This window comes from Anas platyrhynchos, chromosome 7 (genome assembly GCF_047663525.1).
Source record: "Anas platyrhynchos isolate ZD024472 breed Pekin duck chromosome 7, IASCAAS_PekinDuck_T2T, whole genome shotgun sequence".
In the NCBI taxonomy this organism is placed as follows: Eukaryota; Metazoa; Chordata; class Aves; order Anseriformes; family Anatidae; genus Anas; species Anas platyrhynchos.
This window is the reverse complement of record NC_092593.1, coordinates 3232664-3245117: the sequence shown is the minus strand read 5'-3', so window position 1 is coordinate 3245117 and position 12454 is coordinate 3232664. Positions and strand designations below refer to the sequence as shown.

At 41.7% G+C, this 12454-nt stretch overlaps 1 long non-coding RNA gene across 6 annotated transcripts in view; it reads right to left on the bottom strand.

Annotated features, from left to right (window-relative positions):
* The window catches only part of LOC101798800 (uncharacterized), a 408273-nt gene that overhangs the window by 356667 nt on the left and 39152 nt on the right, over positions 1–12454 (bottom strand). Inside the window, exon 1 of one of the 6 annotated variants that reach the window (XR_011810520.1) lies at positions 4921–5031. The exons of the other annotated variants lie outside the window; for them this stretch is intronic. This is a non-coding gene — a long non-coding RNA (uncharacterized lncRNA). Of the gene's footprint in view, positions 1–4920; positions 5032–12454 lie in introns of those variants that run through there. 6 annotated transcript variants of the gene reach the window in all.

Below are 12454 nucleotides of genomic sequence, written 5' to 3'. Positions count from 1 at the left end.
TGCCAGACTGGCTCCTGCACCTCATAGTGGCTTCTGCTCATATTGGCTTCTGGGGGACTGACCCTGCGGTGGCATAAAATAAACAAAAGGCCAAGAAGGAAGCAGGCATTCGGGAACCCAGCCCTGAATCACTCAGGGTTTAAGAGGAGCAACCAGTGTCTTGCACCATGCTCCATGCCAACATGAAGCACAACCTGTAGGCCGCATGCTCACCATGGGAAGCTACCTGAAGTCAGCTGGCTGTGCTGCTTCAACCAACTGTATGCTCTGTGCAGCTCCTGCATGTAGATCCAAGAAAAATTAGTCAAACTGAGCTAATCTGGAGCTAGCAAAGGAAGTCAGCTCTGTCCCCGAAGTGAATTGTCACATTTACATCTACAAGAGCAGATGGGACAAGCAGGATCTTGGATGCTTCTGCAGGACTTTATAGCCACCAGCTCAAGGTCCAGTAGACATCGAACCTCCAAAACACAGCTTTCAAATAATGGACAGCCATTATAATCTTCAGTTGACAGAACCAAACAGTGCTCAGACATTGTGTCAGCCACTCTCATGATCTCAAAAGCACAAAGCAGACCTCCCCACCATAACATGGACAGTGTTAACAAGGGCTCAAAGTCTTTTTTCATATTTTGGAGGACAGTGCTAATCCAACACCATTAGCATCAATTCACCTTCACAGACAGTTTCTTGATTTTATTTTATTAAGAGTATTAAGGTTGTACAAAACCAACAGTCTTTCTAACAATTAGCAAATATGATCTATCATGTAAAAAAAAAAAAAAAAAAAAAAAAAAAAAAAGTGAGATTATTAAAAACCAGGGACCTTAACTGTGTATTATCTCAAGAAAATCTGTGAAAGGAGTACCAGCTAGCTCCATGGTGACTGGTCCTTCCAAGCCTACAGATATAGTGAGCCCATTATAAAAGTAGTAGCCTGAAGTGCCCTCCTTCCATTCAGAGTCACAAGTCAGGAGGCTCAGTTTAGCCCTTTGAAACATTCTTCTCCACCCACAGAAGCTGCAAGTTTCATCTGAGAAATTCTGCCTGTGGTACAACCAGCAAATTCCTCAGCTGGAAACAAAGGAGCATTGCTGTCATCCAGCAATTGTGGGCTGAGGAACTTCCTGCCCCCAGCCAACAGCAGAACTCCCCTGCTAGTGCTGCAATCAGCATTCACCAACCTACTTCCCATTCTCTGTTCCGTGGCCAAACTTGCCTCCAGCCAGAAGGAAAAAAAGGCAGCCTTCTGCCTGCATTTCCCCTTTATTATCCTTACCCATGCATACAGAAGATAATAACTCAGAACAAATAATCAGACGAGGTGAAATAACCAAACAATTTCAAACGTAAGATCTGTCTGACCTCTTTTTCTCTTAAATCCTTATTCTGATGTCATTTGTTTCTGTTGTCCCCTGTCATTATCACCTGTCATACAGAACACCCAGCATGAAGATGTTGTCTATCACAGAAATCCTCCTCAAAAATCCCCAGTACCTCTCCTCCTGCCTGTTTTTCTGTAAGGCAAAAGTTTGAAGCACCAAGACCTTTCTCTGGAGGTCTTAAGAATCTCCAGTTCAAATAAAATCTATAACCTTCATCGCATGAACCCAGAAAAGGCTCACTTAATAGAAATGAGTCCATCCCTGCTACTTAAAGTAATGAAAATGCTGCACTGTACTATTTGCAGCTGGCTATGCATAGACAAGCAGAAGAAAAGCTCTTCCTTCCTTCTTGACCCAGACAGACCTCTAATTGCAATAGGTATTTGAGTCTCTGTGTTGTACTTCCTGAGCAGCGTCTCCTGGCTGTGCCTAACTGATGTGAATAACAGTATCTGGTTGACTATTTGAGTCATTTTTCCTTGAAATGGCTTTACTTCTGGACTGCAAAATAGAAAGCAGCAAAAAAAGTGATTTTAGGTATCACTTGCAATAGAGCACTGAATAGAGGCAATCTCAGAACTTCGTATGAGCTTTACACAAAGTCCTTTCTAAAATGTATTTCTTCTGGTGGTGCCTACAGAAAGTTGGGCAACAAATGATAATTGGTAAAAGGCAAAGGACTCAAAAATCTTGCAAGCACTAAGCTGTGCTTTACCCTGCCTGGTGTGACCATACAACTGTGTATGACAAGTTCTGAGATCCAGATTCAAGTAAATTCACTGCTGCAGAGTCTGCAAAGTCCTCTTGGATAATCAGGAACATCACGAGGATTTATAAAGTTCCTCAGTTATTCCAGATTATTCAATGCTCACGAAAATGACAAACACTCAGCCACCAGTGTGTTTGTTTTTTTTTTTTTCCAATCTATTTTTCCACAGAAATTCATATTTAATTATTTCAATTTAGCATCCAGTTATCCTTTGTATATATAGGTGCTCCAATTTTAGCAATGGATTTTTTCAAAAAGTTCAAGGGGAAAAAAAAAAACTAGTTACATGCCTCTGGTAGGCCTAAATATTATAATCACTTTTCATGCATTTTTAAATGTTAATTTTGCTTGAAATATTTAGCTGATTTCCTCACACCTATGAATAAATAATCCCATGCCTACGTGTATATTATTTGTATGCACAGAAAAAATACAGCAATGAATCTTAATTCTTTTTTGCATCATCCAGCAGGTTGCTGTTACCCAGTCGATAGGAGAGCAAGAATGTGCAATGGAATAGCTCTTACTTCTGAGGGACGGCTCTGTTTTTGAAGAATCCAGGTGATAGATGGCTGATGCCATCACACTGTGTTTTATAAGCAGCTACTAACTGAAATTTTGCTTTCCCAGGGGAGTTTGTCAAGACTTGTAAGAAAGTTACTTAAGTTTTTGCTTTGAAGACACTCGGAACAACTATAAAAAGCTTCCTACAGCAGGCACTCAGTGTGAGCCATGGTAAAAGTAATTGCTTGGGCAGTGCAATAAAAAATAGGACCCACGTGATCTCCATACTACCTAAAATTGAGCAAAAGAGGTAAGGAAAACCTCTCAAACTGTTACATGAAATACAGTCAGTGGTCCTGGAGCCTGCTGCACATGCTATTAGGTGAGCTTAATCATTGTCCTTCCAATTACGTATTTCAGAAAGAGATGTCTGTATTCAACAGTTATTCAGGTGCTAGAAATCCAGTCTTCCACTAGCAACCTCTGCTTTGCTAATACATCCTCAAGCCCCGTCCTTTCAAATAACAAAAATACTTAGCAGCTCAAAGTGATTCCTCTCCCGATGAGGTTCTACTGAAGTCAGTGGGGCCCTTTCTATCAATTTTAAGGGGCAGGAAGAATACCAGCTGGTGTCTCATGCTCATAATTTTGTTCCTGTAGCAATACAAACTGGGCATAGGTAAGAACCACTCAAGGTACAGCCTGCACTAAAACAGAACGGGGGAAAAAAATGTTCTGAGCTGTTTCAAGGACAGATTAAACTTAGGAGCCAACCAAAGGAGAAAAACCTCAGCAGCTGGACCAATGGTGTCTCTGCCTGATCCCTCCCATGCTGACCATTGCTGCCTTATTTTTTTCTGTAGGCATTACTGGAAAAAGAAGAATGGGTGACAATATTTATACACGGCTCCTGCCAAGGTTGGGGGGGAGCCTGAGAGCAACACCGAGTGTTGACTTACTGGAAGGTGTCAGAGGCAGCCCTAACATCAGCAGTAATTCTGTTAACATCTGGGGCTCCGCCTGTCACAGGATGCAGCCACGGTTCCCACCACCCTTCCAGCTGCAGCCTGGGCTCTGACATCTGCTAAAAAATGTCACAGGTGTGTAGCGGAGACTGGCTCAGAAAGTGAAAGACTATCATTAAGGATATGTCACTACTGTTTTCGGTCCAGGAAGTCAGTTCATTTTGGGTTCCCATAAATAGAAAGTGACAAGCCAGGAAAAAAAGACTCAGATTTTCGTTGCACAATCCTACTCCTCCTGTTCTTGATTTAATGCCAATGTAACCAAAAAATTGACCTACAAGAGCTCAGATTTCCTTCCTGTTTCTTCACTCCCATCTCCAAGTTTCAAACCAGTGACTTTATGTTATCTGCAAACCCTGTTATAGTTCTCTTCAACACAGTTAAAAACAGTGCTGAATGAATCAGCACTTAAAGAATGAGCTAACCCCCTCCAAACACCATCAAAGGTTATATCAACATGCTGAGGGCTTTTTAGCATGGTTTCCTACAAAAACAAGGCTAATGTAAATATATCAGTTACCGGTATGCCTATGACCCTGTTTTCCCACTCCGCTAATAATTTTTGAACCATTGCCTAATTTCAAACCTATTGAATGAAAGGGTGGACATCTCAGTGCCAGTAAAGGTGGCTGGAGGGGAAATCAGAGATACCCAAACCGCTGACCCTGCTGTGGGCATCAGACTCAAGTTGGAGTTGCTAAGATGAAGTTTCCTAAATCAGGGCTGTAATCAGTGCTAATTCCTTTTGTTTCAGCAAAACAATTTCAACCTTATCCTGAAAAGGACCAAAAGCACTCAGGCAGTTGTTTGGCTTCATGAAGGAGTCATGACAAAGAGTTGAGAGGCAGCAAGGTATAGCTGCTAAAGTCTCTGGACTAAACCTCATGCTTATTCCCTTTGCTGTCACAAGGTAGGAACAGGCAATTCACGTGCAAATCTTCAGAAATTTTAGCTGACAACCTATTTTGTTTACCTCAAGCTCCACAATACCTTGAACCAGGGCATTTTACTAATCTTCAAGGGCAGACTCACTGCAACACTGATGTTCCTATAGCCGTGTCCTGAAGCAAAGACTGCAAGTAGTGAAGGATGAGGGTTCTTGAGCAAGTCGGAGTTCCCAGACAAAATGAAGACAAGCAGCCATCTACACTGCTACCAGCACATCCCATATACTCCACACCATAAAGTCTCCTTGTGTATTTCTTGCCAAAACAGGTTCTCTCTGTGAATCTTTTACCTTCAGTATCTTCTGTTGGCCTCCCCTCCAATCACACCCAGCTCACACTAACAGTGCCCATCTTGTCAGCTTCTCAGCATGGCCGTAGTGCTGCCTTTTGGCTTCTTTCTGCAGGGTGGAAGTGCATTATGCTATTAACTTCTAATGGCAAACCCTCACAGCCCTCACTGCATATTAATAAGGCAGCCAATGAATAGCACGTACTTTATTATTTCTACCACAGCTAGCACAACAAGCTAAGGTGATAGACAAGTACTGGAAAAAAAGCTAAAAGGTATCAAAAAAAAAAACCCTACATATGCTCCAAGTTGCTGAAAAACATGTTATATCCAGGCAGATATTTTCGGCTTCCATACAGTGACAGGTGCCTACATTATGCTAGAAGTGTTTAATCTATGAAATTGGATTTTTATCCGGTGCTTCGAGAAGAATAAACACACCTAAGAGCCACAAAGACCTGCATTCTCTGTATGTTTAACTGGCACAGATTTGTAGGACTCACACAGAACAGTAAAGAAAAGCACACGTTGCTCTTTCCAAATTTTCTCCAAGTTTTAATGGCCATAAAGTAGAAGGGAGTTTGTTTTGATTGCTATTCTTACTGTTTGGGGTGAGTTTGCAACTAAGTGAAGCTTCAACAATATGTACCTTTTTCCTTGGAAAGCTGACCTGCAATCAACACATTCAAATAGCAAACAAATCGTTATTAACAGAGGCTCATAGCTAATGATTCAAGTAAGAGTTAAATAAAACTATTACCAACGGCTTCCCTATTCAGTATGTCTGTTTTGACTGCGAAAACAAAAACTCACCAGCTGTACAGAAAGGATTTTTTCCTGCAGTCTCCAAACAGAGCAGATTATTTCACCACAAATGCTGGCAAGCCTTTGTCTGACAGACAGAATTCCTTACTTGGTCAAATCTTTTCATTACAGACCTGTTAACTGCAGGCATTTGGAAGGTTTTACTTATTGCAGATAATATGTAGGTATGAAATGACTGTGAATTATTGTGAGGTTCAAGCTATCTGGAGAACACAACCCTAACCACTCAGTTATTGCATCAGGGTGACCACCCAAACCACTTCTGGAATTCCAAATCAGCTGTTTCATTACAGTTTCCTCCCAAATCCGAGCTACCAAGTATCCTTTATCATGTGGACTTCCATATAGCCTCCTCCAGACCCTAAAACACACTCAGCAAAATGACTGTTCAGCAGTGTGATAACCATTTTTACTGTAGTGATATTTCCAAAGCTTTTAAAGCCCAAAGAACAAATTTCTAGTGTTTATTCTAAAATAAGAGATACTGGAGTTACAAGGAATGTGTATTTTGAACACCACAGAACCAATTATCAACCAAAGTGACCCTAAGATGATAAAATGCAGCTGTGGACATGGTTCCACCAATTCAAACTGTATTTATTTGTTTAATCACTGCCAAAGAGTTTCTTCCATTTAAGATGAATTATCAACCTTTCAACCCTAATAGACGCTTTTACACATGGAACTTGTGTTAAAAATAAAATAAAATAAAACAAAATAAAACAAAATAAAATAAAATAAAATAAAATAAAATAAAATAAAAATGCCAGGCACTGAGCAGAAGCCCAGACTGCCTTCCCATCGCTTCTCCAGGAAGATTCTCTTGCCTTTATTGACTGCTATGAATTTCTACAACTCCCTATTACATAAATGCCAATGGTGAAGAAAGAAGACAAGTTCCACAAGACACAGCGAGCAAACTTCTCAGTGGAAGATGCATCTCCTGTCCGACCTTATTCTCCCTGAACTAGAATGACAGTGAGATTTAGCAGTTGAACAAACTAACTAACAAATTTATGCTTTAAAGTTATTCCAGCAAAAGCATTAATTCTTTCTGCCCTTTTAGTAACTGGTTATTTATTTTCCTTGAGAATCTTAGCAATTAATATAAACTGTGCAATTTTAAGCCACAGAAAGTGTTACTTTGGTTTTAGTAGGATATAGGAGTTACCATAAAAGTAAATCACTGGAGCAGATTAGTTCCTTATGCCACAAATGTGGAACGGAAGGGATGCATCCTTCACTAGATGTCTTTGAACACTCAAAAAGCCTAAAATAAATTTTAAAAAAAGAAATAGAAAAAGGAAAAAGGAAAAAATACACAGCCAAACAGCTCAAAAATCTCTGGGACAGAATCTGCAAGCGAGAGTGACTGTGCAAATAATGCCTGTCCAGCACACTCATGTGTTTTGCTTAAAATTCTAAAGGGAAACAAATGGTAAATGACAGAGGAATCTCTAAAATCAAAGTCGTTTGCCTCTGTGAATCCTTCCAGAAACACAAGACGGCATTCTTAAATGCTAGAAGCTCTCAATCTGGTGTCTCAGGTCAGCCTCTGAAGAGGAGTAATTCACTGAAGAAGACGGTGATGTCAGCTCTAAACATGAGATGGCGAGGATCCAGGAAACTTGTTCGTTCTGCAACCGTTCAGGAACAAATATTTAACTTGGGAATCAGCAAGGAGACCAACTTGGAACTGCCAAGGGATCTCTGTAGAGAGGCAAAGCAGGAATTATATAAGAAATGCAGGTCAGCCTGCAAGAAACTGGTCCTGTTCTGCTCGTTCCTCCAGCTCTTCCACCTAGCCCAGAGCATTTGCATCAGTCACGCTCCCGCATTTTGCATCCACTCTACTGAGACCAGGAGCATCCTCGCTACCTCACATGGTGGGTGGGCCTCAAAAATGCAGAAGTACTGCCCGCCGGGAAAAAATAACTTCAGCGAAATTACTGTACGTTGGAATAAAAGTAACCCTTTTCTGAACCCGCCGTGGCCTGGTACTCTTCGTATCATTGTGAGTCGTGGAGACCTGGTATTTTATGGCCACTAATTCCCACTTTCTACCCGTGCAATAATCACGGGTGCACCAACACGGCTGGCTTCATCAAAGCACAGCTCCAACTGAAAGCTTGAGCTACCCAAGCCTCGTTTCTTTCATGCAATATTTTCACAGATGTCTTAGTATTCTTTATTTTTTTCTGGACTATCTGTATCAACAGCCATACTTTCCCTTAAAAATTGCCACCCAGTATGAATGCATATTTCTTGCTTTTTGTTAAAATCAGCAAAATCGGGTAAAGTCAACTCTGTGCTCAAAATGAGAGCTTCTCTCCATGCATATTCCCCAAAAAATCACACAAGGGCTTTTCTTCTTTCTTGGCTGGCCTTCTACCAATTGGTAGGGCAGACTTGCAAGATTTGCTAAAACAGAAATAGCAGTGGGTGAGGGAAATTTCTCCCCTTTAGGGTTTCCTCAGGGCCACTGGTTACAAATTCACTGGGATATAGGTTAGAAAATGTTTAATTCTGCGTGACACTGCCACTTATCCTCTTCACTTGCAGATTGGGAAATTTTCATCTACAGCTTGATGGATCATCAGTACATCATTTTTTGCTCCAAATCCATAAGAATTTATCAAATATTTCTCCTTTCTCTGAAGTTTGAAGTGAAGGAGCAAGAGCAGTTTGAAGCTCTGCCTGCCAGTGGGCTCTGGCATTTTGCAGCCCACTGAACATGTGGGTGCAAATCCCGAGACTCAGGGCAGGAAACATCACATTTGGAAAGAACGAGCTTCAGCAAATGCAGAATAACTCAAAGGATGAAGAGACAGATGAAGAAAGGATGCCACCGACCCCTCTGACTGCTCCTACAAATGCTCTCATTTGGTATTCACCACCATTCACTTCCTCCTTCCTCTTCGTGACCAAAAGTTTTTGATGTCTGTGGAGCCACGGGTTTTTCATACCCCAGATGATGCTTTCAGATAATTCCCTGTTTCCAATACCATTCCCCACGTTAGGTTGTACTCCCAGATGCATCCTGTAATGGGATGCATCGGTAGGACTGGAAAATTATTCCCCTTGATGTGGCGTGTATACATAAATGTGCAAGCACGTGGGTGCATGTGCACATACATTTGTGTACATAAACCCTATTTGCACAAGGTGAGCGTAACCGGGCTGTGATTAATACCCACGGATACACCAGGCAGCGCTGCCTTTATGGTGCCACAGAAACATTTGTCTTTGTCCCCTGGAATTAGCTTAGTCCATGCGGTAACACGAGCCTCCTGTGTTAAGGAATAAAACATTTATGTTTTTAGATGACTGGCCTTTGAAAGTTCATTATCTACATGCAACAATTTTCTAACCAGAAAATCTTTTCAGAGTTATATATAAAAAAAAAAAAAAAAAAAAAAAAAGTATTTTCATGCAGGCCTGTAAATGACTGGCCCAGAATTCACTTAACAGCAAGCACCAATCTTACTTTGGAGGAGATAAGAGGACCTGGTAACAAGTTCTATTACACTCAAGAGAAAACTGAATATAAAGCTCATGTCTTAGCAATTTAAGTGAAAGTGTTGCCCTTCTGCATGGCTGAAAGCTTCACACTGTGCTGAGAATAAACTTGCAGACAGCAATGACAGCTGTGGGAATGATGCCACATATTAAAATGTTTAAAGTTTCCTTGCAGATGACAACAGGAGTAGTCACCCAGCAGAGCATCGCCCTGCTCAGGTGCAGGTCAGCGGAGACGAGGAGGCACATTTTGGGGTAAGACCATCATTCAGAAAGAAAAACAAACCCACAGTAAGTTTTTAGACATAAACCTTTCAAGTAAGGAAGAACGCTTAAAAACAAAGAATAAAATTAAGAAATGATTGAATTCTACATTAAGGCAATCAATTTAATCCATAAGCAGGCATACATCGTGCCAGAGTAAAATGGAAAGCTTGTAAGTGATCTCTAGAAATTATGAAAAACTTGCAAACGAGTAAATAAATGTGTGTTAGGCATCCCCTTACCCTATTACTGATAAAAGGCAAATATTGATGCTGAGCCATTTGCACTAAAAAAGTTTGGCATGTAGCAGACAACCTTTTAATCAATTCACCTAAAATTATGTGAAAGATATTGCACTGCGACAGTCCCTAAGCTCACCAAATCTGCTAACCATCAAATCTGGAAACTGTAGGTTTTATGCAAGATTAGAGCAAGAAGCGAAGAAGCCATATCCTGAAATCCCTGTTTTAACAAAACAGCCACTTGCACCTGGGTGTTAAAGTCTCGCTCGGGTGCAAAATCAGAACAGACACCCAGAAAACACACTGCAGCCTCCTGCAAGAGAAAGTTATGTCCCAGAACCTGTCTTTGCAGAATCACCAACAGGAGCACAAAAAGCCAAAGTGAGGTCTATAAGGACGGGGTCGGTGCATGCAGCAGGCAGCTCAAGCACTGGGACTTGGGCAGCACCTTTTGTGCCTTCTTGGCCCCGTGGTGCTGCCAGCTGAAAGATTTCTGCAGGATCCCATTCTCCTCCTTGAAAACCAACCCACACGCAAAGATGCTGTCTTATCCCGGCTTACATTTTAGCCCCCTCCGCCTATCTTCCCTTAACCAAGAGGAGAAAAATGTTTGCATACGAAGCAACAAATTAATTTTCCCAGCCTGGTATGGAGCCAGTGTGTGCAGCCCTTCTAGGCCTGAGGGCTGCACCAGAGGCTGATTTACAACCGGAGGATAAACATCCCGAGCTTTGCAGAACGCCACGGAGTGCACGTTGGACAAAGCTTGGTGTGCATGTGTTTACTTTTCTCTGCAGAAGCTGCCATGATGTAAGCTGCCCTGGCACTTTCCGCTCCCGTGCCTGCCCTCCGCTCAGGGCAGGAGCATGGTGGGTGCAGGAATGGCAGGAATGTGGTTGTTGTAGCACAGTTTTCTGCTCTGCAATCACTTGCCGCTTCCTGTCAGACTGCAGAGTTAAAAAAAAAAAAAAAGGCTTCTTTTAATAGCCAGTACTTTTCTGACTAATCCCCAGTTCAAAATGCAGCTAATGCCCCTTTTTCCTGGGATAAAAGAGTGTTTTATTAATGCAAATTATGGAAATGAAAAATATTTTTAATTCTTTTTTTTTTTTCCATTAATTGACTTCTTTTTATACCGGGACTCAAGCAGGTAGGTCTCCGTATCTTATCCATTATCTATTCCTGTGTACATATTTTGCAGAACAAAGACATGGAAATCGGGAATCCAGTTCCCCCGATCTCGGAGCTCCGCGCTGTCACAGCCACACGGCGAGCGAGCAGAACGAGATTGGCAAGGAATTACCTGCGGATGGGGGACTTTCCCAGCTGTCATCCAGCCAAGGGAGCAACTCCACGATGCTTCTCCCCGAGCCCTTGTTACCGGGGCAAAAAGAGACAATTCTGCTGCAACCAGAGAAGAAAAAACTCTCCTGGCCTTCACGAGCCTGCTCCGACCTCCCCGCACGAGCCCTGGTTTACTGAATAGGTCACAACAAGCCAGAGAAACCCAGTCTAGGTTTCTCTCAGCACCACCAGATCCTCACGTAAAACAGGCACGTTTGGAAGTTTGGCTTGTTGTTCCTCAAAAGGAAGGAACGTTTTTTTTTTCCCCTATGTTCCAGTCTGTTATAATTAATACAAATTTTTTCATCGCAGCAGTAGTGAAATCCTTACATCCAGTCTAACGTCAGAGCAGCTGCCCTCAGCTGTTTGGCTCCAAAAACCAGTTTCTTATTGCGAGCTTTACAGTTGCTTCATATATGGCATTTTCATCTGTCAGATGACATCTGAAATTCATTACTGCTTTACAAGACTCCAGTTTGCATTGTTAGATATGTTCCTTAAATGTCACTTACAGAGGTTAGCGCCTTTGAATATCTAAAAGCAACTGCAGCTGTATCTACCTAAAAAAAGAAAATGAGTGCCATTTATATTGTATTCACGATGCTAAAACCAAAAGCATCTATGGATTCCAAATTATTGAAGTATGCATCTATTTTTGCCTCCACTATAATTGTGATGAAAATAACCACCAAAAAATAGCAACATATTTCATAACAAGCGGCACAGCGTTAAAATCCCATCCTATTTCTTGTTGATGTTTTCCCCGGATTTTTTCGAGGCATGAAGATATGAATCTGCAGATTTTGATTCCAGAGAGTTTACACCCGAAGTTGAAAGTCACAAGGCCTGCAAAGCACTTCCCTCAGATGTTCATAGCCCAAACTGCTCTTTTCTGATAAGAAATCAAAGGGAAGCAGGGGTTAGGCTTAGCACATCTCCATCTCCCCTAGAAACTTCCCATCGGGGTATTTTCGCTAGATCAGAGGAAAGAACATTACGTTATTCCAGCCATTTCCAGACTGGCTCTTTCCTAGTACAGTCCCCAGTTTGGGGCATCCTTTTATTATAAATTGAGGTCAAAAAAGTGAACTGTGACCAGATCCCCACCAGTGCCATCCTTCCCAGGGTTTGACATACGCTCCCCGTGCAGCTCCGTGCCGTTACTGCTAGCTGGGATCCTCTCTGCTGTTTACAGTCTTGGAATATTCGCAACTAGAAGGCAAATCTGCACAAATTGTAATGAGAAAAGTCAGCCACAGAAAGTGTTAAATAATGGCACTTCGGAGCTACAACAGCAACACAAAACACTTTCTCTTTCACAAGTACATTTTTAATGCAATA